The sequence below is a fragment of the Ambystoma mexicanum genome, chromosome 6p, assembly GCF_040938575.1.
Source record: "Ambystoma mexicanum isolate Mex_15411 chromosome 6p, UKY_AmexF1_1, whole genome shotgun sequence".
NCBI classification, from domain to species: domain Eukaryota; kingdom Metazoa; phylum Chordata; class Amphibia; order Caudata; family Ambystomatidae; genus Ambystoma; species Ambystoma mexicanum.
Window position 1 is genome coordinate 409,161,661 of NC_090935.1, and position 24,407 is coordinate 409,186,067.

Genomic DNA, 24,407 nt, shown 5'->3' on the forward strand with positions numbered 1-24,407 from the left:
AACCTAGATCACCCTTGCTCGCACGCATATAATCTCACCCCTGCTCACTCACTCTACCTTCCTTAGCTCTCACTCGTAACACACCATTTGTTATGTTAGGGCCAAAAGGCATCTTGCTGCTTGGATTCCAGATCGGCCTCTCCACAATCCACTAAAACTACAGACTTTTCAAAGCCTGTCTAAAACGAAGATGGTTCTTGGTCCCTCTTAGAGCGTGAGGGAGCGTGTTGCACAGTTGTGCGGTCGCAAAGGAAAAAGCTAGACCTCTGACTCAGGAAAGACGGATTTTAGGAATAAGCAGCAAATTAGCACCACTGGAGTGAAGAGAGTGGACAGGGTAGTAATGATAGAATATTTCCCTAAGATATTCAGCCCCCTGGCCATAAAAAGGCCAGGTGGACCAAGCACAGGGACTTAAACTGGACTCTCTGAGCCACTGGAAGCTAGTGTAGAGACCGAAGCACCAGGCTAATATGAGCTCCGTATGGAGAATTAGTGGCCACCTGAGCTGCCAGATTTTGCAGCAGCTGAAGTCGGTGGATAGAAACAAGAGGTTGTGCTAGATAGTGAGAGTTACAATCGTCGATCCAACTGGTTATCAAAGACGACACAACCAAAGGCTGCAAGTTGTATAGAAGAAAAGGGAGCACCTTCCGAAGCTCCATCTTGCATACCACACTCACCTGAGGAGTGATAGACAATGAGGAAGACAGGAGCACCCCCAAGTTCCTGACCACCATCACAGGAGTAGGCATTTCACCCGGCGTGAGGGGCCAAAATGAAGATGTCCACAAGGCGAAGCCAGAAGAGGATCCCACCACCAGAACTTTAGTCTTGTCCCATTCACCTTCAGCCAGTTCGTACTCATCCAACACCCCCACCGCCGTGAGACACTCACATAAACCAGATGACACTCCTGCCCGGTCCAGAATTGGACCAGAATCTGGGTGTCGTCGGCGTAGGAGTAAGAGCAGTACCCGTGGGAGTGGATGAGGCGAACCAACGGCTGAACATAAATATTAATAAAAAGAAAAGGGGGATAAGGTTAAGCCCTGGGGGACACCACAGGTGAGTGCATGTGAGAAGGACAAGAAAGGTGACAACAGCAGCGATTGGCTCCTATCAGAAAGAAAAGAAGTAAACCATGCCAGCACGTGCCTGGAGAGTCCTGCCACAGCTAGCTGGGATAGCAGGATTGCATGGTCGACAGTGTCAAAGCCCGCTGATAGATCTAATAGGATCCGGGCCCCCACTCCATCAAGGTCAACCAGCATGGTTAAGATCGTTGACCACTGACACCAGGACACTCTCCGTGCCCCGCCGCGGGTGGAATCCAGATTGAAAGGAGTCAAAGAACAAAGATGTTTCCAAAAAAGAAGACAGCAGAGGAGAAACCAGAGATTCTAGAAGTTTCATAAAGAAGGGAAGCAGGGAAATAGGATGGAAATAGCCATCACTTATGCATCCAATGACATTTTCTTCAGGAGAGGAATAACAGTAGCCAGTTTCAATTCCTTTGGAATAAAGCCTGACTGACAGGAATGATTAACAGCTTCAGTAATCAGCTAAATCATACCAGGCGTAATCGCCTTAAGAGTAGTGAACGGAATTAGACCTGAAGGGGTGGTAGATTTAAGTAGGTAGACCGCCTGTGCCACCTCTACATAAGAAAACATTGGAAATTCGACCCACACCTTAGCCGTTGAGGGCGATGGCATAGCCCCACCAGGATGCGCCATAGAGTTGACTTTCCAGATTTCTTCCACTTTTTTCTTTTTTTAAAAAAAAACTTATTTATTTAGCTTGGCAGCACAGGAACAGGCGAGCAACATACAAGGCAGGTACAATACAGTAACAGTATACATAATACAGGTACACAGAGTCAGCTTACAACTTGAGTATGCATTTGGGGGGTTTATACAAAGTGGGTGCGGGACTGGAGAGACAGCAGTTCAAGAGGGGGATCGGGGAGGAAGCTGGAGATGTGGCATCTGATGCAGCAGTATCCATAGAGGACATAGAGGATCGAAACTTGAGCCAAATATCTCTGGGTCTCGAGTGAGGTCCTGAGGCCCAAGTCACTACCCTGAGCCACTGCGCATGAGTAAGTGATGTAGGCCGAAGCAAGCAGAGTAGAATGGACCGTAGTGCGAGTAGCATGCAGAGGCCGGCCAGTTTTTTGGAATCTCGGCGGAGTTCGAGCAAGTCATGGAAAAGACATCTCATTGGGCATGGGATGATAGGATGGTCAAGAAGGGTTGACATGGTAGAACATACCAAACTCCAGAACTGGGCGAGACGGGGACAGGACCAGATCATGTGAATATAGTCAGCGGTATAGCCACATCTGGGGCATCTTGGGGAGTGGTCCTTAAGCATGTGATGAAGTCTGTTCGGGGTATAGTGATATCTGTGGAGCACCTTAAACTGAATTAATTTGAAGCAGGAGTTAAAGGATACCCTGTGTATGCGTGCGCACATGTGGTCCCAGCGTTCGTCGGTCATTTCCAACCCAAGGTCGTTTTCCCATGCGTGTTTCAATTTGGTAAACAAAGGGGTGGATCTAGTTTGAACCATGGTATAGAGTCTGGATACTTAACCTCCCCCACGCCCACGACGGGTAAACTCCGTAATGCGGGGTCATCTGGTGGTATTGCTGGGAAAGTAGGGTATTTGCATTTAAGGGTTTTCCGGAGAGACGAGTACTGGAGCCATATAGACAGTCTCCGTCTCAGGGACAGTGGGAGGTCTGGCCATTCGATGAAGTTGCCCTGTTCAAAGATGTCACGGATCAGCTCGTATGCCGCCTCAGCCCATCGGCGCACTATGGACGGTGATACATGTGGGACCTCCGGGAGGAAGTTCCAAAGTGGGAGGTTACCATGTAAGGGCTGGGCGGTACCAAGTAGTTTCCATGTTTTAGTTAGGGCCAGGGACGTGCAAACCACCGGGTCAAGTGAGTCCAGGACTGTCGGCATAGGTTTGATAATCAGGGAACGAATGTCCCGGTCGCTAACCGTCAGTTTTTCGAGTCTGACATGTGGATGGGGGTCCAATGTGTTTTGAGTGACGTGAATTGGATCTGCGCCACCAGCCAGTATTTGAGGAAGTCAGGAGCGCCAAAGCCACCTCCTTCCATTGGGGTGGTCAAGGTCTTGAGTTTAAGACGGACCGCTCCCGAGTGCCACAAAAAGGTGTTAATCGTGCGAGTCAATGTTCGGAAGAACTCTTCCCCTGGCCATAGAGGGATGTTGGTGAATCTGTACAGAAGTTGGGGCAGCACTATCATCTTCAGTATCCCTATTCTGCCTGCAAGAGAAATCGGTAGTCTACTCCAGCCCAGTGTCTTTGTTGCAAGGTTCGTGAGGTATTTTTGATAGTTTTCATCGAAGACCAATTCGAAATGGCAAGCTATTTCTATTCCCAGATAGGTTAATTTTGACTGAGCCCATGAAAACCCCAGGGTATCAGGAGGGGGGCGCATGCAATCTGTGAGCGGGAAGAGAGTGGATTTAGAGCAATTCACTTTGAGTCCGGAAATGTGCCCGAAGCGGATCACGTCCTCCAATATCGGAGCCAAGTTGGTGGAAGGAGAATGGATGAAGAGAATCGCAGCAACGGCATTGAAGTACACTATATCAGACTGGCCTGCAGTTCGTAAGCCTCTGTGTGCATGGGATTGTCGTAGCATGTCCGCAAATGGTTCCATCGCTATAGCGAAGATCACGGGGGAAAATGGGCAGCCCTGCCTCGTCCCTCTAGCAATTCGGAAAAGGGGAGAGCATCGGTCATCAGTGCGGACCATGGCTACTGGGTCGGAGTATAGCAATCTAACCCAGGAGAGAAAGGAGGTGCCGAATTTGCATCTTTCAAGAACCCGCCAAAGGTACTCCCATGACACAGAGTCGAACGCTTTTTGCATATCGAGTGTGGCGGCTACTGCGTGAACATTTGAGTGTACTCTGCTAATTATATTAAAGAGGCGTCTCAGATTCAATGAGGTGGAGCGTCCTGGAATAAAGCCAGCTTGGTCAGGGTGAATAATGTGGGGCATGTAGGGGGCCGGGCATAGCGCTAATAGTTTGGCGTAAATTTTGACGTCGCAGTTAATGAGTGAAAGTGGACGGTACGATCCGCATTGTGTGGGGGGGTTTGCCAGGTTTGAGTAAAACAGTTATTGTGGCTTCGCGGAGAGAAGGGGGGAATGTGCCTGCCTCCACTGATTCCTCCCAGAGGGCTATTAGGCGGGGAAGTAGGAATGATTTGTAGCATTTATAAAATTCAATTGGGATGCCATCTGAGCCTGGGGATTTCCCGGAGTAAAGTGAGTCTATGGCATCTGAGAAATCTTCAGGGGTAAATGGAGAGTCAAGAGGACCGATGGTCTCGGGAGAGAGTACCGAGAGGGGGAGGGCATCGAGGTAGGAATCAATCTCCGATATCGGGACACTGTCTGCATTGGCATATAGGGATTCATAGAAGGAAAGGAATTCGGAGTTGATATCTTGCGATGAGATGGCTGGGGAGCCGCCGGGTCTTTCCACCCCAGGAATGTGTGGGGCTCCAAGCCTGCGCCGGAGAAGCCTAGCCAGGAAGTGGCCAGGTCGTTCACCCTCTCCATATTTCCTAGCGAGGCCAGGATTGTCCAAGAATTTCAGCTCGCAATCAGCCAGAGAGCGAAACGTGTCGAGTTCCACGCCTATGGACGATAGGGTTTCAGGAGTTTGGTGTAGGGAGCATTGGGCTTCTAGAGTTGATAGTGTGGACTCACTTTCAGCGATATTTTTACGAATCGTTATAAGGATGCCATTTTCCTTGAGTGCTATGCCCCTGATATAAGCTTTAAAAGGTTCCCATAGGGTGGCCTGAGAGGATACCGACTCAGTGTTTATTTCAAAGAACTCTTAGAAGGCCGTCTCCAATTCAGAGCTAAATACAGGGCCAAGGATAGAGTGAGGTTTCATTCTCCAGTGTCTAGTCCGGTCGCGGTCTGGGCCCCAGCAAAGGGTAATAGTCATTGGTGAATGGTCAGAAAGGGTTCTGGGAAGATCATTAGACAAGTCACATTCTTTATCAGTATGTCAGATACTAGCCATCTATCGATTCAGGAATAGGAGTCATGTACCGAGGAGTAGAAGGAATAGGAGCGGGTGTCAGGATAGAGATGTGTCGACCAGTGCAGGTCGGGGGAGAGATGACAATGTGGTGTAGGCTGCTTTAGTAAGTTGGCGGGGTCTGGAGCCGGATCTGTCAAGGTCCACGTCAAAGATTGTATTAAAGTCACCCCCCCAGAGAATTTGTACTAGAGGGAAGCTGTCTAGGAGGGACGTGAGGTGTAAATAAAATTCTGGATCGTCAATGTTGGGGCCGTAGACATTTTGCAGGACCACCTCTCTGTTCTGAAGGGTGCCATGAAGTAGCACATATTTGCCCTGGGGGTCGATCTGTGAAGATATGGGGTCGAACTTAAGGCTCTTGTGAATCAGGGTCATGACCCCACGGCTTTGGGTAGAGTAGTTAGTAAAGTATCTTTGGGGACCCCACATTTTAGCAAATTTTTCACAGTGTTCAGTACAAGCATGTGTCTCCTGCAGAAAAAGGATTTTGACCCCGTGACGTTCTGCCTGAAGTTAAAGTTGTCTCATTTTCCTATAATTACCCAAACCCCGCACATTCCAACTCATAAGAGTTAAGTTATCTTCGGTTAACAGTGTACAAATATTCGTTGAGAATCAATGTTTGTTGGATGAAGGACCCTGGTGGCTGATGGATCGATCTAGCCGCCCTGTAGTACCGTTGGTACAATACTGCCTCGCACTCAACCTCCTCTGTGGACGCCAAGTCTTTTATAAACATAACACCCAACAAACCCCACCCCCACCCACATCCCTCCCCCAAACAGAGGAATGATAACCCCATACCCCATTAACCAAGTCCAAACCAAAGGCATCAACACCGGGGGGCCTGTGAACCGGCCTAGTGGCGATGCTCCGGACCTCGGGGCAATTTAAGGATAAACATGGTGCCCAACAATAACGTCATGTATAACTTAGAGAAGATTTTGTGCGAATGGGAATGGCACGGTCACACAATAGTGAACCAATTTGTTCATGATTGAGGAATAGTCTCACAGGTTGCTGGTATAGTCTCACAGGTTGCTGTTAAAGAGCCGTAACTGGTTTTGGTAACCTTTCAACAAAGTGACGCAACGGTCGTAAATCAGTGGTGTAGAGACGTGTTTAGCCAGAAAAGTGTTCATCTATGAACCTGGAAGCCTCCTCTGGAATTGTGAAGAAAAACACCTGATTAGAATGTTCAACTCTTAGCTTGGCGGGGTATAGCATGGAGTATTTAACTCCATGGTCTCTTAGTCTCTTCTTTACCGCCAGGAAGGTCTTGAGCTCCCGTTGCACAGCCACTGAGAAATCGGGGTATAGGTGAATCCTGGCGCCTCCCAGCAGAAGCTCACCCTTAGCTCTTGCAGCTCTGAGCAGGGAGTCACGCTCTCGGAAATTCAGGATCCTGGCTACGATGGGCCGTGGGGGTGCGCCCGGTTTAGGTTAAGCTGTCAAGGAGCGGTGGGCCCTCTCTATAGCGAACTGCCGGGAGAGTTTTGGTGAATCGAGGAGTGACAGCAGTGTGCGCTCGACTTAGTCCTCCATTGGCTCATTGATGCCGTCCTCAGGAACACCGATAATGCGAAGTTTATTTCGCCTCGAGCGGGATTCAAGGTCCTCCTTCTCGACCTCGAGAACTCAGTTAGAGAGCAAGGAGACCTCCGCACAGAGGGAGCCTAGGTCGTCCTCGGTGGCACCCACTCTCGTCTCGATCTCAGCCACCGGTTCTCTCCATATGGGCTTTAATAGAGGATATGGTACCATGCATGTCATCCAGTTTACTATGGAGCGTGGTGAAGCCCTCACGAATGTACTCCATTTTTGAGAATCTATTGGGTCAGAGGTTGTCGAGTTAGAGGGCTCCTGTTCAGGCAGATCCCCCAGCGGTTTTGACGGGGTCTTCGTAAACATGTTGATCGGACATTGCTTCTTTCCCGCTCCCTTAGTCATGTTGCCAAGTGGGGGGCAAGCACTAAAGTCTTGCAAGACAGCGGTGGTGCAGGAGCAGGTTGGGAGGGGAGAGTCGCAGGAGGTGAGTTGAAGGGTCACCTAAGAAGTTCCGGTCGACCAGGGATCCCTGGGGTGACGGTAGAGTGGAGGCTTGCAGTACGCTGTGGAGTTACTGGGTTACAGTGGGTCGTTACGGTACGACTCCGGGGGAGCCACCCCGGTCAGTGGCAGTATGTACGCGCCAGGTGCTCAGTAGGAGGATCCTCCGGTGGAGACCGGATTGGTAAAGCAGAGCAAGTAAAACCGGCTAAATGATTATGGACTATAGGAAGGGTAAAGACAACCAGTGTTCTAAGGGCCTGATGCAGATGAGTGAGCCAGGGAGGCCAGCCTTTATAACGGAAGGTAGTGGAGCCGGGTGTCCAAGAGCACGAGGTGTGGCCTGCTGAGATGAGTAAGGGCACCTCGGGCCAGGCGGTGAAGTGGCGGCAAAAGTTAGGGACCGGGAGTCACCAGGCACCGATTTGGAGCGGATGACCCAGGTTTCAGATGATTTGGTGAGGGGGGGCCAGCCCAGTACGCCGTCATTGAATGATGCCAGGTCATAAGCTCTGGGGTCCCAGCCGCGTATGGAGCTGGGAGCGGAGGACGAAGGCCCACAAAGTGGTTGCTGCTCAGAGTTAGGTGCAGTAATGTTGCAGCCCAACCGGGGGCTGGGCAGGTTTCAGGTCTCTGGGCCACTTATGGATGTGTAGTGACCTTATCCAGTGGTGTGGAGCGCAGTGCGGGTGCAGTCCGGGGGACCCCGTGCCTCCAAAGTTGTGTCTCCGGATTGTGTTGGGAGCGGGAGCCCCATTTATCACAGGGTGCCGGGGGACAAGAGGAGCGCAGCCACAGTCGCGTAGGTACTGGCAGAAAGGATCAGAGGAAACGCCAGTAGTGTCTTCGGGAGGGTGGCGGTGGAGACAGGAGCGACAGGCCCCACTGGTAGGGTGATCAGGGCCCCTGAGACTCACCGTAAGATCCGCGGAGCAGGCCGCGGGAAGTACCTAGTCCGGGGCCCGAGCAACAGCACGCCACCCAGGGGGGGTAGCGGAGCGCTCTACAGTCGGGAAGGGCCTCTTGGGGTCCAGGGCCTGGGGTCTCCAATAGGTGTATGTAGGCGGAGGGGGCGGTGGGCGTAGATCTATAGTGAGGCCTGCCTGCATGCTCCAAAGGAGAACAATAGGAAGCAGAGTTTTTGTAAATATATTAATGGAGCTCTGTTTTTTCCCCCCCAGTTCCTTTTGTCATGGTGTCGAACATGGGGGTATCTCAACGGTAGAAGCTGGTAGAGAGGGGGATAATGTGCACAAGTAAGCTGGGCGGTCTCAGGCAGTAATAGGGAAGTTGAGTGGATGTAGCCCTGGTGCTTTGGAAGTCTTTAGTGGATTTCTTCAGGTGGGCTGTGCCCTCCCTCACGGGTTCAAGCAAGTGAGTATGCACAGGAACGGTCAAGACCCATTAGGATGTATCTGGAGTTGTAATTGTCTGTGTGCGTTGAGGTCTCGGTTGATGCACACCACTGTTTTTAGATGCATGCGCCTCTCAGAGGGATCTCCAGTCCTGGCGCAGTGCGCCAGGGAGAGTGCCAGGGGACCAGCAACATGCAGGTGGGGTTCAGGCACAATCCGGGGCCACCAGATGACCGCCTCCCCAGTCAGAGGGGTACATGGAAGGAAGTCAGTAAGAGCCGAGAATAGTGTTCATTTGCACCCTGCTGCTGAAGGTGATCAATGCCAGGACACTGGGGATATTGTGGGGTATCACAGCGCCTCCGTGTAAGCAGGAAAGGCAGAGGCAGTGTTGGGGGGAGGGGGGATCCCCAGGTATTGAGGAGATCGAGCCAAGCCAGCACTCCAGACCGGCTCTGTGAGGGCGGGCGGCCCACGCCACCCGGATCACACCAGCAAAGGGAGGGATCAGGGAGACCGCAGGCTTGCCCTGAATCGCAGGCTCACCAAGGCCTGGGCGCCGCCACGCAGATGGTGCGCCCCGGGGAGACCCCCTTGAACCCCATGCAGAGCCTACCTTGCCCGAGGCTGCGTCCCGTCTCGATGGTGGGTGGCGAGATGGGGGGGCCACAGTTTTATGTGGCTGTATCTCTGCGGTTTTTAATCTTCTGGCGTCGAGAGTCTGGTGAAGCCTGCCGAAGTGGTCTGTGAGCCGGTCACCACAGTGTGAGGAGATTTCACAGCACCGGAATGAAAGAAATCGAAAAGGATATTCCCCAGAACGGAGCTCAACACTCAGGCGGCCAAACACGTCGAGCGCAACAGCGCCCCCTATCTTCCACTTTGACAATAAAAAGTCTGATAGGGAATTGCACAAGGCCCGAGTCAGTCGTACCCCTGGAGTGAGATGAGCAGTGGACAATGGACAAAAACTATTTCACTGCAAAGAAAAGCTCTTTAGATTAAGGGTAAGTTCCAAGAAATACCATTCACTCACCGGAGCTCACTCCCGCTCAAATAGGAATCGGTAGAAATGACCGATAAAAAAGGTTTGACCAATTCAAAAAGGTCGAAAATGCATACCACCAATGTCTCTGCGGTGACACCATACTGGTGAGCGAGGGACAGCCCCGCAGCACACCCAAAAAAAATGGGGGGCTGCGGGGGTATTCCCCCGTCAGGGCTGGTCTTACACCAGATTGCACCGCAGGCTGGAAGCATCGTTGTCAGCCCTCGCCCATTCATCAGAATGAGCTCCTCCTCCCCCGACTGGCCCAGGTCACTCCCAAACTACACCACTGTCGAGCGACAAAACCCCTCCTCAATATGAATAAATAATTGCTATATAATGAAGCTAGTTTAATTACATTGTAATTCAAGTACTTTCTGTTGCTGCCCAAGTAAATGATTTTTCTGTCACCTGCTCTTAGGGTTGGCCTTGCCTGAATGCAGTTTCAAACTGTCCGTACTGGCACACTGCGGGGTCCGAGGGCCACTGCTATCTATCCGTGGGCACCACTATTATCTGGGGTAAATATTGGGGACAAGGGCTGCCTTTGCGAGCTTGGTGGCCACTGGCTAGACCAGTATCAACGGGCCAATGCAGGCACCACTACTTATGGGTCAAATCTAAATCTGTCTTCAGGGGCTCAAATTAGCCTATTGGTCAATAAATGCCCAAAAGCGCTGGCTTAACATCTTACTGTTGGGCAGTTTTTTAGGGGGCCAAAAGGGTCTGTTTAAATATACTTTAAAATGCACAATAGGTCACAGCGCCCCCTTAGGTAAATAGCACTTCAAAAGTCTGTCCCGAAAAGTATCTAAAAGAAACTTTGCGATTGTGGCTCACTTTTCATCAGCGCCCAGACACATTTAAATCCCTGCCCAACCCAATCCGCCCTGCGCGGTCTTATTTTCCTTGGCTCATTGTACAGTGGGTACAGTTGGTGACTTAGAAGAACCCCCACTATGACCACCGACCCCCGTGATGAAAACCCAGCTATGTACAGCAGCAACACGAAGAGGACAGGGGGATGAGGTGGGGAGAAAGAGAGAAAGAGAACAGCGTGCGGTGTGGAACAGAAACAGCAACTTGAGAAATCAGAGTACAAACATTTTATACAATTACCTGCGTCTGCGAAAAATCTGCCTGCCCTTTCACATCTGTTTTGCTGCATCTCGGACAGATGTCCCCCCAAGTGCCTTACAGTAACTGTTACCTCACAAACTGCCATACCAAAGACCCCCACCCGAGGCTCCCTCATGTTAGAGCATAATCAAGCAGTGTTGACTGGCATGTTGGCCGCACACCTCACACTCGGCCAACATGCCAGTCAACGCTGCTTGATTATGCTCAAACATGAGGGAGCCTCGGCATGTTGCAGTGCACTTCTGTGTGTGTGCGCATGGCCTGGAAGAGGGCACATGTGCCCATGGGCGTGGATGGCGCCAACGCCACCCGGGAAGTCAATAAAGCAACAAATGGTCCAAATTGGCCTGCCAATTGCTGCCCTGCCTGATGGACGAGGCTGCCTCCCGCCAGCTGCAGTGTGGAATACAAACGTAAGTTAACAACACATCAAAATGATGCATCATTAGGCAGTTTTAGCCTGCCTAATGATGCATCATTTGAATGTGTTGTTAACTTTACGTTCGTATTCCTGGGCTGGCTGGCTTTGGTTGGTGCGTGCGACCGGACCCAGTGGCTTTGCACTGGCTTGAGGCTCAGGCGAGCGCCCCTTAGAGGCTGAGTGACGTGAGGCAGCCCCTTAAGCTCCCTGACACAAGGACCGGCCCTGTCCCCCGCAACACCCCGCTCACTATACTACAGAGTATAGTGAGCGGTAGTTGCAGGGGGGAAACACCTGCAGCTGCCTGAATTTTTTTTTCAAAAAGACGGTGCCGGTTCCTGTTCACAAAAGTGAAAGGGAACTGGCGCAAGGTAAGTAGGGTGTGCATGGGGGGTGTGGTGGGGGTGTGTTGTGGGTTTTGTAGGGTTATTTATATTATGTTTGCATGGGAAATGTATGAACATTTTGTGTTTGTGCATTTCTAATGCAAACTTTTCGGTCACGAACAAAGCGCCGTGGTCGGATCACACAGATCTGCCCAAATATGCCAACCTATCCTAGCTTACGCTACTCACATAGCTCACATCAGCTGTCACCCTCACCAAGCACCGACCCACCAAAGCTCATCCCTAGCGTCAACATGATTACTTAAATAAGCCTTTCCTAAACAGAAGTTACTTTAAAAAAAAAAATCAAAAGTGTGACAGTTAGTGGTTGCAAACACACGATACTAGTAATAGACCAAGAAAAAAGACTTAAGTACAAATCAGTGCACATAAGTCTTTTCATTATGCCGTTTACTAATGTTATGTTAAGTCATAGACTTTGATAGATCGCTGAGAACCCAAAGCATTAGACTGCTAATAACAGATCAGAGACATCACTGAGCAACTGGCAGAGAGATTTTACATGGTTTTGGAACCAGAAGCTGCCAGGTACAGCTCTAATGGATTCAAGGAACTCATTCCAAGTTGGTGAACCCTGAAAAGGGAGACTTTGCTCCCCACCAGATAACAAATGAATCCTGGACTAAGAAGACTTTGAAGAACAAAAGAACATCCGGACGGTATATAGCGTTTTATGATAAAGCCAAATACAGTGGGGCGGGCTATCCCACGATTGTATTTATAGGCACCATTTGCAACTTTGAATTCCATTTTAGCGTAAATAGGAAGTTAATGTTAATGGCGCAAGATAGTAGTGACATGAGATCTAAAATGTATGTTTATAATAGTCCTAATAATATTATTTTGAAAGACCCCAGCCTGTGAATAAGCACCTTCGAAGAACCCATATAAATGGCATTACAATAATCCAATTACCACAGATTATAGACCTGGCTACAATGCTTATATGTGATTCACAAATAAACTGCTGCATTTGTTTAAAAAGCCAAAGATAGTAACTAATACAGGTCACGACTACATCAACCTGTGATGCCTTAGCAGATGGTAGTCAGAAACGCACTCAACATTTTCACTTTAGAAAGGATAAGGCCTGCAATCCTAAAAACAGTTAAGATGGATAATTAAGATAATTTTTTTTAACTGTACTTGGTGCCCGATTATCAGGTTGCTACGTTTTAGAGACCATGATACAACCCTTCAAAATGGCAATAGAAAAGAACGTTGTTAAGATGTATTTTTGAACTCTGACCTGGTGGGCAGAGGGTCAGGAGGCCAGCCTAGTTTCTTGGAACAGGGTAACCTTCTGGATAAGACTGACCAATCAAGGTAGCTTGGCGCGGTCAAGACTAGGTCTCAGGAGGGGTGAGGGTGACTAAAAGACCGCAATGGGCACACTGAGTATAGGACACTTACAAATCACTCCCAGTCAGGTGTAGCTATATTAAAAATACATATACATTTATTTCAAGGCCTTTGAGTTTCAACACACAAATAAAATCACAGTAATACTATTAAGCCAACACAATCCTATCTAAATACATATATGCAAGACCAATGGGGTCTAAAGGGTTAATGCACGAAATGGGTCCACAACCTAAAAGGGGAAGGAAACAGGTAGTGCAAATAGTCTTTAGTCCCTTCTGCATCCAACACACTCCTAACTAAGAGGTAGTCCAATCCCTAAGCAGAGTGGGGCCTAATGCTCAAATGTACATGCAATGCCAGCGCACGCGGTAGATCAAATGGGCAAAACAGGGTCTCTTCAAGGGTCTATAGCAACTCAGGAAGGTGGCTAAGGCGATGAAGAATAGGTTTTCACTATTCAAGGAGGGTCTCCACTTGAGGGCAGAGTCGATTCCAAGAGTTGGAAATAGTTTGCACTAGCAGTGGAAAGGAGAGGGGGGCCCCCAGGGGCCACTCGTGCGTACAAATGGATGGAGGCGCTAGGGGCCACCGGTTAGGGTTGCGATTACTCACCGACCCCCGGCACACTCCAGACCAAACTTCGGCAGTCGAGGCCACTTTGGTTGCAGGTTCAACTGCAGCAATTTAGCAGCTCTGCGGCTTTCAGTGACGAAGATACAGTGATGATTCCCAAACCGGGGAGTGGCGATTTCTCTGCTCCTGGTGGATGGATCAGGCCAGTTTCACTGCAGCAGGCTTCAGAGGCAAGAGGGGTACAAATGCAGCGCACCTGCAAAGTTCATCACCACGCCTGGGCAACACGGTAACTGTGTATACTTCGGTTCTGGCAGACTCGTCTCACTTCAGACCTGGGAACGCCAAGTGTACGACATTCGGTGTGAGGGTGCCATGAACACAGAGGTAGCAATATACAAAATTTCGAGCGCCTCCTCGAAACGATGGTGGAATCAGGGCAAAGAGTCTGCGTAAGCTGGTCAGCCCACTGGTTAGCCAAGGGACACTTCCGAGAAGGCTTACTTGCAGGGTTTGATGAAGGTGCAGAGAATAGTTGGTCCCACTATTCCAATGGGTCGAAGCGTCTTTGCAAACCTTCTAGGGCGACCAGATGCAGAAGGGTCCTATGGGACGACACCAGCCTCAGGGTGCCAAACCCTCCAGCGGGTCATCAGCGGTTCCTCGACTCGGCTTCTTAGTTTCAGGATACTATTCTTCGTTCAGTAAGAACTCCAGAGATCGACCTGGCATGGGTGTTTGGGGCTTTCTCTTATCCAGAATCTCCTTTGCGCCAAAACGAAGAGGACCCAATGGGAGATCTGCTCACATACAGACATACCATACGTGGACCAATCACGGACCACAGTGGTCCCAGGCATTCATAGCACTCCAGACTCTCTGGCAGCCAGGATGTGTATTGGAACCAGACGTTCCAGCCCACATCCTGGAGGCACACACACAAGGCATGCAGAAGCCCGCGAAAGCTCAGTGTTTCACGGGAAACTGCATGTCCAAATAAGGACTGACCCGGGTGGGCTCTACCTGGGGAAAGTGAAGGCGCAAGATGGCCAAAGGACAGGACAAAGAACCTTGTGGCATGGCCATTTTGGAGCCAGGCCATCAATTCGTGCCAAACGCGGTTATCCCGGTTTAGCTGGCAGGAAAGGGTTAAAAATATACGAAATGATAAGCTGCCACCAGCCCTGTCCGAGGCACATCTGCACTTCTCCTAAAAAATCCTTCGAGAGTATCTAGGGCCTTTGCAAATGACTAATAGACCCAAGTGTACTGTATTGGAAGGTACACTGTACACTTGTTACATGTTGCAGAAAAGTTGCAACATTGGAAAGGACTAAGGGAAACAAAGTCTCCCAGTACTGACTCAATTAAGGGCATGTCAGTTTCCCCATAAGAACTGAAAAGTCCAGGAGTGCAGTAAAAGGCTGGGCTCCTCTGGTAAAGTCAGACTATGGTGTTTAACATCAACATAAAGTTGGGGGGTACACAACTGGAGGGAAAATTACACATAAATGGGAATCTTTCCTAACACTTGGCCCTTCCTGACAAAGGACAGGGGGAATTAATTCAGCCCTGGATGAGTCTCATGTTCAGGTCGGTTAAACATTATGGACAACCCATCAGTATTGCTATGTTGGACACTTGGCCTATGCTCAATAGTGATGGCAAAGCCTTGCGGACTTATGGACCACCTGAGCAACTTTTGATTCTCTCCCTTCTTGTTCATTAGCCACTTTAAGGGCTTATGGTCAGTTTGCACAGTGAAGTGGGTCCCGTAGAGGTAGGGCCTCAGCTTCCTTAGGGCCCACACAACAGAGAAACATTCTTTCTCTACTGTGGACCATCTGAACTCTCTGTCCTTAAGCTGGCGACTTATGAATCCAATAGGGTGTTCCTTACCCTTCTCATCTACTTGTGATAATACAGCTCCTATCCCAGTGTCAGAGGCATATGTCTGCACAATAAAAGTTAATTGGTAATCAGGGGCCCCGAGAACAGGGGCCTGGCACAAGGAGTCTTAAGCCATTGAAGGCCTTCCCACACTCTTCAGACCAAGTTACCTTCTTGGGTTTCTTAGGAGGGGTGAGAGCAGTCAGAGGGGCAACTATGGTTCAAGACTCTGCCATGAAATTCCTGTAGTATCCAGTGAGTCCTAACAAGGCTCTCACTTGGGTCTGGGTAGTGGGTGTAGGCTAGTCTTGTACTGCTTGTACTTTACTGGGTAGAGGCTGTATCCACCTACTTCATGTCCAAGGTAGACCACTGAGCCTTGTTCATTCTGGCAGTTACTGGCCTTTATGGTCAAATGGGCTTTCTGAATAGCCTGCAGCACAATCCTAAGGTGTTTCACATGGTCTTCCCAGGTGGCACTGAAAACTGCTATATCATCCAGATATGCAAGACAGAATTCATCCAACCCATTTGGCACATGATTTACAAGCCTCTGGAAAGTGGCAGGGGCATTCTTCAACCCAACAGGCATTACCTTGAACTGGTGAAGACCCTCTGGTGTTGAGAAAGCGATCTTCTCCTTGGCATGTTCTGCAAGAACTATTTGCCAATAGCCTGCAGTGAGGTCAAATGTGCGGAGGTATTAGGAGGCACCCAACGTATCCACCAGCTCATCTGTTCTAGGCAAGGGGTGTGAATCCGTCTTGGTGACAGCTTTCAGAGCACTGTAATCCACACAGAACCTCAACTCAGAGGTACCTGACTTTGGAACCAAAACCACAGGGCTGGACCAAGGACTACTAGAGGGTTCAATCACTCCAAGATCCAACATTTTGTTGACCTCTGTCTTAATATAACACTTTACTTTGTCCGACATCCTGTATCCCCTACTTTTGGTAGGTACACTGTCTCCTGTGTCAATGTCATGTTTGCACCAAGGTGTCAAACCAGGAGACTGTGAAAACAAGGGGGAAAATTGCCTCAAACCTTTCACCTCTGCTTGTTGATCAGCGGTTAGGTGAGGGCCACTTGCACTCCCTCAATGGAGCTGTCTGAAGGACTGACCTGGAACAGGTCAGGGAGAGGTTCCGACTCCTCTTCCTCAACATCTGAAGCCAGCAGCAGTGCAGCGATTTCAACTCTTGGGATGAAAGCCTTCAGCCTATTTACATGGAACATTTTCAGAGTCTGACCAGCCCTTCCAAGGTCCACTAAATAGTTGACCTTACCAAGTGACTCCACCACTGTGTAAGGACCTGATGATTTGTCCTGTAAAGCTCTAGCCCTTGTAGCTTTCATGATCATGACTTGCTGCCCAGGTGTGAAATTGATGAGGGAAGCCTTCTGGTCATACCAATGTTTCACCAGTGCTTGCCCTGCCTTCAGTTTCTCACTAGCCAGACCCATCAGGAGTACCATCCCTTTTCTGAGCCCTAGCACATAGTCTAATATGCTGGTAGTAATGGGGGCAGTGGGCATTTCCCATCCCTCCCTGACTATGGCCAAGGGTCCCTTTACATGGTGACCAAACAGAAGCTTGAAGGGGCTGAAGCCAACACCATCCTGTGGTACCTCTATGTAGACAAACAGTAAGCATGGTAACAGAAGATCCCATCACTTCTTTGGGGTTCCTCCAGAGCCCCAATCATGCTTTTAAAGGTTTTGTTAAACCTTTGAACTAGCCATTGGTTTGTGGCGATATGCAAATGAAAACGTATAGGTGACACAGCAAATGGATGCCGAAACAAGATGGGAAAAGATAATGAGTGGACAAACAATTACCCAATTTCTTCAGAACATACTTGAACTAGACACAAGAACAATCTGAAAAACCTGCTAGAACTGAGATATCCCATAAAGTAGACTTTTTCAGAAACGATACACAGATCTAAACTGTTCAGATACCTGATTTTAAACTACAAACTCAAAAAAGAAAAAAACCCCACTACAAATGAAGTTTACAATAAAGATAAACCATTTAAAAAAAAATAGCTGACACCACATTCCTTCCACATGGCCTGCATATACTTTGACATAAAGTTGCTGCTCCTATCAGACACAACTTCTTTAGGGAAGCCAACCCTTTTAAATATGCCAAGTAAAGCTTTTGCAACCGACTAGGCAGTCACAGTCTTTAATGGGATGGCCTCAGGCTTTCTGGTTGCATGGTCGGCCTGTACAAGGATAAACCTATTGCCTGAGGATGTTTGGGGGCCAAGGGGACCAACAATGTTGATCCCTACCCTCTCAAATGGTACCCTCACAACTGGGAGTGGTACCAGTGGAGCTTGCAGTGTTGAGCCACTCTTACCAGATAACTGGCAGGTGGCACAACTCCTGCAGTGACTTTCTACTTGCACCCTCATCTTGGCCCAGTAGAAATGCATGGATAACCTTTTTTGCTTGGTTCTCTTGATACCAAGTAGACCAGCAAGGGGCACTTCATGCGCCAGCTGCAGGAGGGAGGGTCTTACAGCAAGGGGAACCACCAAGCTACTATGGTCTCCTTCTGTAGACTCACTGTAGAGGAGTCCACCTTCCCAATAAACCTTATGCTTCCCAGGAGGTTCACCCTCAAGATGGAAGCAGGCCTGTCTCCTTAGGCCTTCCAGAGATTGGCACTCATGTTGGCCCTTACTGAATTCAACCCTTTCAAGACCACCTTCTACAAAAACGTCTTTTAGTCCAGGATGGTCATTTGGATCAAATACTTCAGGTAACACCTCTAACTCGTCAGGTGCAGGTGTTTGACTCAGTGGTAGGAGAGTTAGGGGGAATGTTTTATTTCCCACTTTTGTCTTTCTTGACTCCTTTAGCCTTGGGTTTCCCAGTTGGCTTGGGCACTGCGGTGGTCTTGGCCAGTGCTGCCCTTGTTTGAGACCTTGTGCAGGGTCTTTCTGCTGTATCTCCCACAAGCCCTAAGACTCCGAGATAATTTCCCAGCAAGACCTTTCCTGGGATCTCTCTCTGAATGCTCACTGGAATCCATTTAAAGTAAGATTTACAGGTATAACTGGGAACTGGAGAGGTGGGCCATGAGCTAACTTAGTGGGCATCAGAGGAGCTCTGGCAACTTCCTCTGGGTCTACCAATGTAGAATCCACTACAGTACAACTACACCCACTAACCCTAAGAGCAGGAGTAAGTAGTGCTTGGTATTATCAGGAATCCTGACATAAGCCTCAGGCTTTAGGTTCCCAAGAACCCTGGCAACCTAAAACTATCACATAATCTATCCCACTGGGGAAGGAATCTGAGGAGAAGGATGCCCCTGCAATCTCTTCTTCCTCATAGGAGAAGGCCAGATTAGCAGAGTGGACCCCCAAGGTTTTGACGTTACATCTGGGGTCCCCCTTCACATGGTCACTCGCTGCACAAGCCACACAAGATCTACTGGGTCTGTGGACATAGGGAGGCTCATTGTAACCAGATTTCTGTTTTGGAGGATATCCTCCACTTCCCTGTGTGTTCTCTTGTGACTTATCCTTATTTTTTTTTGTCGCCCTTCTGGGGGGAGGTTTTATCAGATCCCCCACCCTCCTTATCTTTGGGATTTTTTCCTCCTCCTGCTTACCAGTATGAGGCTTGTCCTTATGGGACACTCTATATGATACCCACAAATCTGCTGCAATGGCCAGTTTCTTAGGATCTAACTCCTTTGAATCTGCCAAGTGCTGCTTAAGCTCATGGGAACAAGATATAAAAATATGTTCAAGCATGACAAGACATATCATTCCCTTGAAGGTGGAGACCTTATAGCCTTCAACCCAGCCAGTCAAGTTTTTAAAAAAATATGACACCCAAGTGCTTCCTTCTTTCTTTCTGTACTCTCTAAACCTTTTAAAGTATTGGGCAGGAGCTCTTAAGACTGGAGCTTGACAAAGGGCTTTCTTAAGTCCTTCAAATGCCTTGGTGCATTCCCCATTCCACCTGACCTTCTTAGGGAATTTGGGTGAGGCGATCACATTCAAGGCAGAAGCTATGGTCCCATAGTTCTCTATGAAGTTCCTATAGTAACCTGTGAGACCTAAATGGCTCTCACTTGGGTTTGAGTAGTAGGGGTGGCCGACTCTTGTACAGCTTGTACCTTGCTAGGCAACGGCCTTATTTCACGGCCTCCTACCTCATGTCCAAGGTAGACCACTTTACTCTGACCAATTTGACATTTACTTGCCTTTATGGTCAGATTGGCCTAATCAAGAGCCTGCAACACATATCCTAGGTGATCAATATGTTGTTTCCAAGTAGGGCTGAACACTGCAATGTCATCCAAGTATGCCATGCAGAAGTCCTCCATCCCATTCAGAACATGATTGATCATCCTTTGGAATATAGCAGGGGCATTCTTTAGTCCAAAAGGCATAATCTCAAATTGGTAGAGGCCTCCTGGGGTTGAAAAGGCAGTTTTCTCCTTGGCATGGTCCGTCAGCTATTTGCCAATAGCCTGATGTTAGGTCAAATGTACTGAGCTACTTGGCTGAACCAAGTTTGTCCACCAGCTCATCCGTCCTAAGTAAAGGATGGGCATCACTTGTGGTGACTGCATTAGAGCTCTATAGTCCACACAGAATCTCAACTCCTTGGATCCTGCCTTGGGTACTAGCACTACTGGGCTAGCCCATGGACTTGTAGAGGGTTCTATTACCCCCAAGATCAAGCATCTTCTTGACCTCTTCCTTTAGGTGGGTTCTTACATGGTCTGACATCCTGTAACCTCTGCTTTTAACAGGTAAATGTGGGAATCTCATAAGGGGTCAAGCCTGGTGACAGTGAAAACAGGGAGGCAAACTGATTTAACAGAGATTATTTATTATTTATTTATGCATATTTGTTAAGCGCACAACAGCCCGTGCCCATCGCGGCACAGGTTACATACAATGAGAAGCTTAGTTACAGTAGAAGCAGAATCATTTTACACATGTTGAAGAATACATAGATTTAGGTGCAGTGGGAAAGAGGGAGTAAGAGGTTAGAAGGGTTAGATGCTAGTTGAAGAGAGGTTTTCAGATTTCATCCGTAACGTAAAGAGGGAGGTTTCCGCTCTGAGGGAGGTAGGGAGCAAGTTCCATAACGTGGGTGCTATGTACGGGAAGCCCAGCCCTCCTCCTTTGGTTCTGTTGATGTGTGGGATACCGAGTTGGTTGGTGTAGCATGTTCTGATGGGACGGGCTGAGGTGGCTCTGGATAGTGTTTCTGATAGGTATAAGGGGGCCGTGGTGTTGATACATTTGTGCGCAGTATTGAGGATTTTGAAGGTGATGCGGTCCTTGACTGGGAGCCAGTGGGCTGTCTGTCTGGCTTCAGAGATGTGATCTCTTCTAGGAATGCTTAGAGCTGCTCTTAGCGCATTGTTTTGAGTGACTTGGAGTTTGTTTACGTGCTTAATAGAAATGCCTGCTAAGAGAGCATTGCAGTAGTCTAATTTAGCACCTATGGTAGCTCGTGCTATTGAAAGGCAGTTGGACTTGGTTAGGAAGGGTTTTATGACGTTGATGAGTTTGGTGCTTAGGGCCGAGGCCGAGACAAAACCATTGACTTGCTTATCCATGGATAGCGTGGCGTCAATGTGAACCCCTAATGTTTTTACGGAAGGTAGAACAGGAATGATGGAGTTGTCAATGTTGAAGTTGGAATAGTTGCTATCTAGCTTGGTTAGAATAGACATTTGACCGAGGATGAGAATCTCTGTCTTGTCTCCATTGAGGCAGAGGCCATTCTCGGCCATCCAGGCTTGGATAGTGGCGTAGATTTGCTGTAGTGCTGCAGCGTCTTGGACATTTGAGCCGGTTAGGGGTAAGAGTACTTGGGTATCATCTGCATAGATGATATATCCATTCCCAAGAGCATCGAGTTTTTCAAAGAGGGGCTTTGTGAAGAGGTTGTATAGTGTGGGAGCAGAGCACAACCCTTGTGGGACTCCGCAGTGGATGGTGGTGGGTGCTGCATTTGCTATGTTAGAGAATACTTGCATTGCTCTGCCTTCTAGAAAGGAGGAGATCCAAGAAATTGCTTGAGTGGAGAATTGTTCTGCTTGGGTGAGGTGAGTGGTAAAGTGTTTTGTGGTCTACCAAATCAAAGGCAGCCGAGAGGTCTAGGAGGAGGAGGAGGAGGAGGAGGGCAGGCTTGCCTTATCTAGTATTTGAGTGATTTGGTTTTTTAGGTCTAATAAGGCTATTTCTGTGCTGTGCCCTTTACGGAACCCAGATTGTCTTTTTCCCAAGATAGAATTGGTCTCCCGGCATAGTTGGATCTGGCTGTGCGCCGCCTTGTCCAGTATTTTTAGTAGAAATGGGACGGTGGTGATGGGCCGGTAGTTGTTTGGTTGGGCCGGATCGAGTGAGGGTTTTTTCAGGAGGGGACGTACCCATGCCTCTTTGAGACTGTCGGGGACTATGCCAGTTTTGAATGAAGAGTTGATAAAAGCCATGAGAAGAGGGGCAAGGTCCTTGGCACAGTCTTTTATGATCTTAGGGGGGCATATATCTCCCTTGCAAAGGGAAGGTTTGAGGTATTTGAGGAGATCTAAGACTTCGGATTCAGAGATGTCCTTAAAGGAGAATTTTGGGAGATCGTGTACTATGTGATCGTGTTCTTCTAAAGCACCTATAATGCTCTTCATAGTTCTGTTAAACCGCTCTACCAACCCATTGGACCGGGGATGGTAGGCTGTTGAGAACTTGTAGGTTACTCCACAGTTTTTCCACATGGCTTGCATGTAGTGGGAAATCAAATTGGTCCCCCTGTCAGAGATCACCTCCTTAGGAAAACCTACTCTGGTAAAAATACCAAGTAGGGCATTAGCCATGGCCTGAGCTGTGACAGTCCTCATAGGTACTGCTTCAGGATACCTGGTAGCATGGTCTACCACAACCAATATAAATCGGTTGCCCGAAGATGTTGGAGGGTCTAGGGGACCAACAATGTACCACCCTCTCAAAAGGGACTCCCACCACTGGGAGAGGCACTAAAAAGGTGCCACATTCTTGGCTCCACTCTTGCCAGATGTCTGACAAGTATGACAGCTCCTACATAATTTATCTATATCAGACCCCATCTTGGGCCAGTAGAAATACAGAGAAATCCTTTCTTCGGTCTTCTTAAAGCTTAAGTGACCAGGTAAAGGGAATTCATGGGCTAACTGTAGGAACTGAGGTCTTACTTCTTGAGGCACTTCAAGTCTTCTGTAGTCCCCTGGAGTAGACTCAATAGGTTCACTGTAGAGGAGGCCATCCTTCCAGTACAACCTGTGCTTCCCTGGCTCTTGCCCTTCCAGCTGGGAAGCTGCCTGTTAGCGAAGACCTTCAAGAGTAGGACACTCTCTTTGCCCTCTGCTGAAGTCGGCCCTACAGGGGCCACCTTCTGAAAGTAAAGTCTGCAGTTCAGGGTGGTCTTTAGGATCCAGATCTCCAACAGGAGGAAGGTCTTTTTCCAGCTCTGTTTCATCAGTAGCTGACTCACCATCCTCTGGTGGTTTCTCACACGCAGCTGGAGTAGGAGTCACAGGTGTGACTTGGGACTGTCCTCTCGAGGATGTCCTAGTTTTGTGCACAGGAGTGCTACTACTCTTATTTCCTGAGACCTTGGGTTTCCCCTTTGATTCTTTCTTCCTGGAAGTAGAAGTGTGTTCTTCCTGTGGATTGGGTGTTATAGGTTCTTCTGTAACAACCCACTGAGAGTCATCCAAGGTGAGCTCTCTGGCCTTCTTAGTTTGGTTCTGCTTCCTTTTACTGGGAGGCCTGGGGTGCTTGAAACAACTCCAAGAGTCTTTTTTTTGGAATTTTTATTGAATATTTAAACAAACAGTTTAAACCAAACTTGCAGTGTGCACAATAACATTTTGGTTATACATTTTCAATCCTGTTCACTGCCTCCCATTACCCACCCCCCGTTACGAGCCTGCTTTCACTAGGGTTCTATTTCTGCATCTTGTGATGGGGTATTCCATTCCGTGCACCGGGTCGTGCATTGACCCAAATAGTTCTGCTATCAATAGTTTCCAGGCCATCAGGGTCTCAGTTTCCTCCTCCCCCCCAGCACTGCTGGCTTCTAGCCATACCGTGGTTTCCGCTTCTGCCCATTTCTGCAGGTCTTTCCACCATACTTCCAATCGTGGTTTGTGGCACGTCTTCCACCCCATAGCAATTCTCCTCTTTGCAAGCGCATATGCCAGATCTTTCAGTTTGCTTACATGCCTAAGTTTCCGTGGCCTAGGGAACCACCCTAACAGGCAAGCCCACACAGTATCCACCACGATCTTGATACCTTTTTCTGCTAGTTATGCTGCAACCTCGCCCCAGAAGCGCTCGATAACCGAGCATGACCAAAACATATGCACCATGCCCGCGTTTTCCTCATCACACTTAGGGCATGCCCGTCGCCCTGCATTCTTGAACTTGGCTATCCTCTGAGGTGTCAGATACGCCCTATGCGTAATGTATAATTGCATCTGCTTAAGTCTTGCGTTCCTCGACACCTTCTGTGATACCCTTGGACACGCTCCCACATCCCATCCTCCATCTGGGTTCCTACTTCCTCCTCCCATTCTAGTCTCAATTGCACCATCTCCTTTCCCACTTTGGCCATCATCATCATCTCGTACATTCTGGATATCTCGTGTCCCCCCCCACCCCTGCTATGTCGTATATTATCTCTATGGTGGCATCTGGTTCTTCCTCAAGCACCAGTTTGGACCACATACTCTTAATCTTCCGCACCAGTCTATGGTACGTGATATACTGGCCAGTGTGTAACCCAGTTTCCGCCTCCAACTCCCCAAAATTCGTTATGGTCCCCTCCTGCCAAATATCCCCCATTGTCGCTATACCGGCCGGCTCCCAATGGTTTCTAATTATTATCCTCAGTTGCTCTTCTCCACCCGCCAATGCAACCAGTGGTACCTGAGGGGAGCACAGCCATGGGTTCCCCATCAGTTGACACGCCCTGCGCCACATCTTCCAACCTAGTACCATCATCTTTGGGCGC

The 24,407-nt window shown here is 48.8% G+C and overlaps 1 protein-coding gene across 2 annotated transcripts in view; it reads right to left on the bottom strand.

The window, feature by feature from the left end:
- The window catches only part of FBXO4 (F-box protein 4), a 368,809-nt gene that overhangs the window by 171,042 nt on the left and 173,360 nt on the right, over positions 1–24,407 (bottom strand). The gene's annotated exons all lie outside the window — the stretch shown is intronic.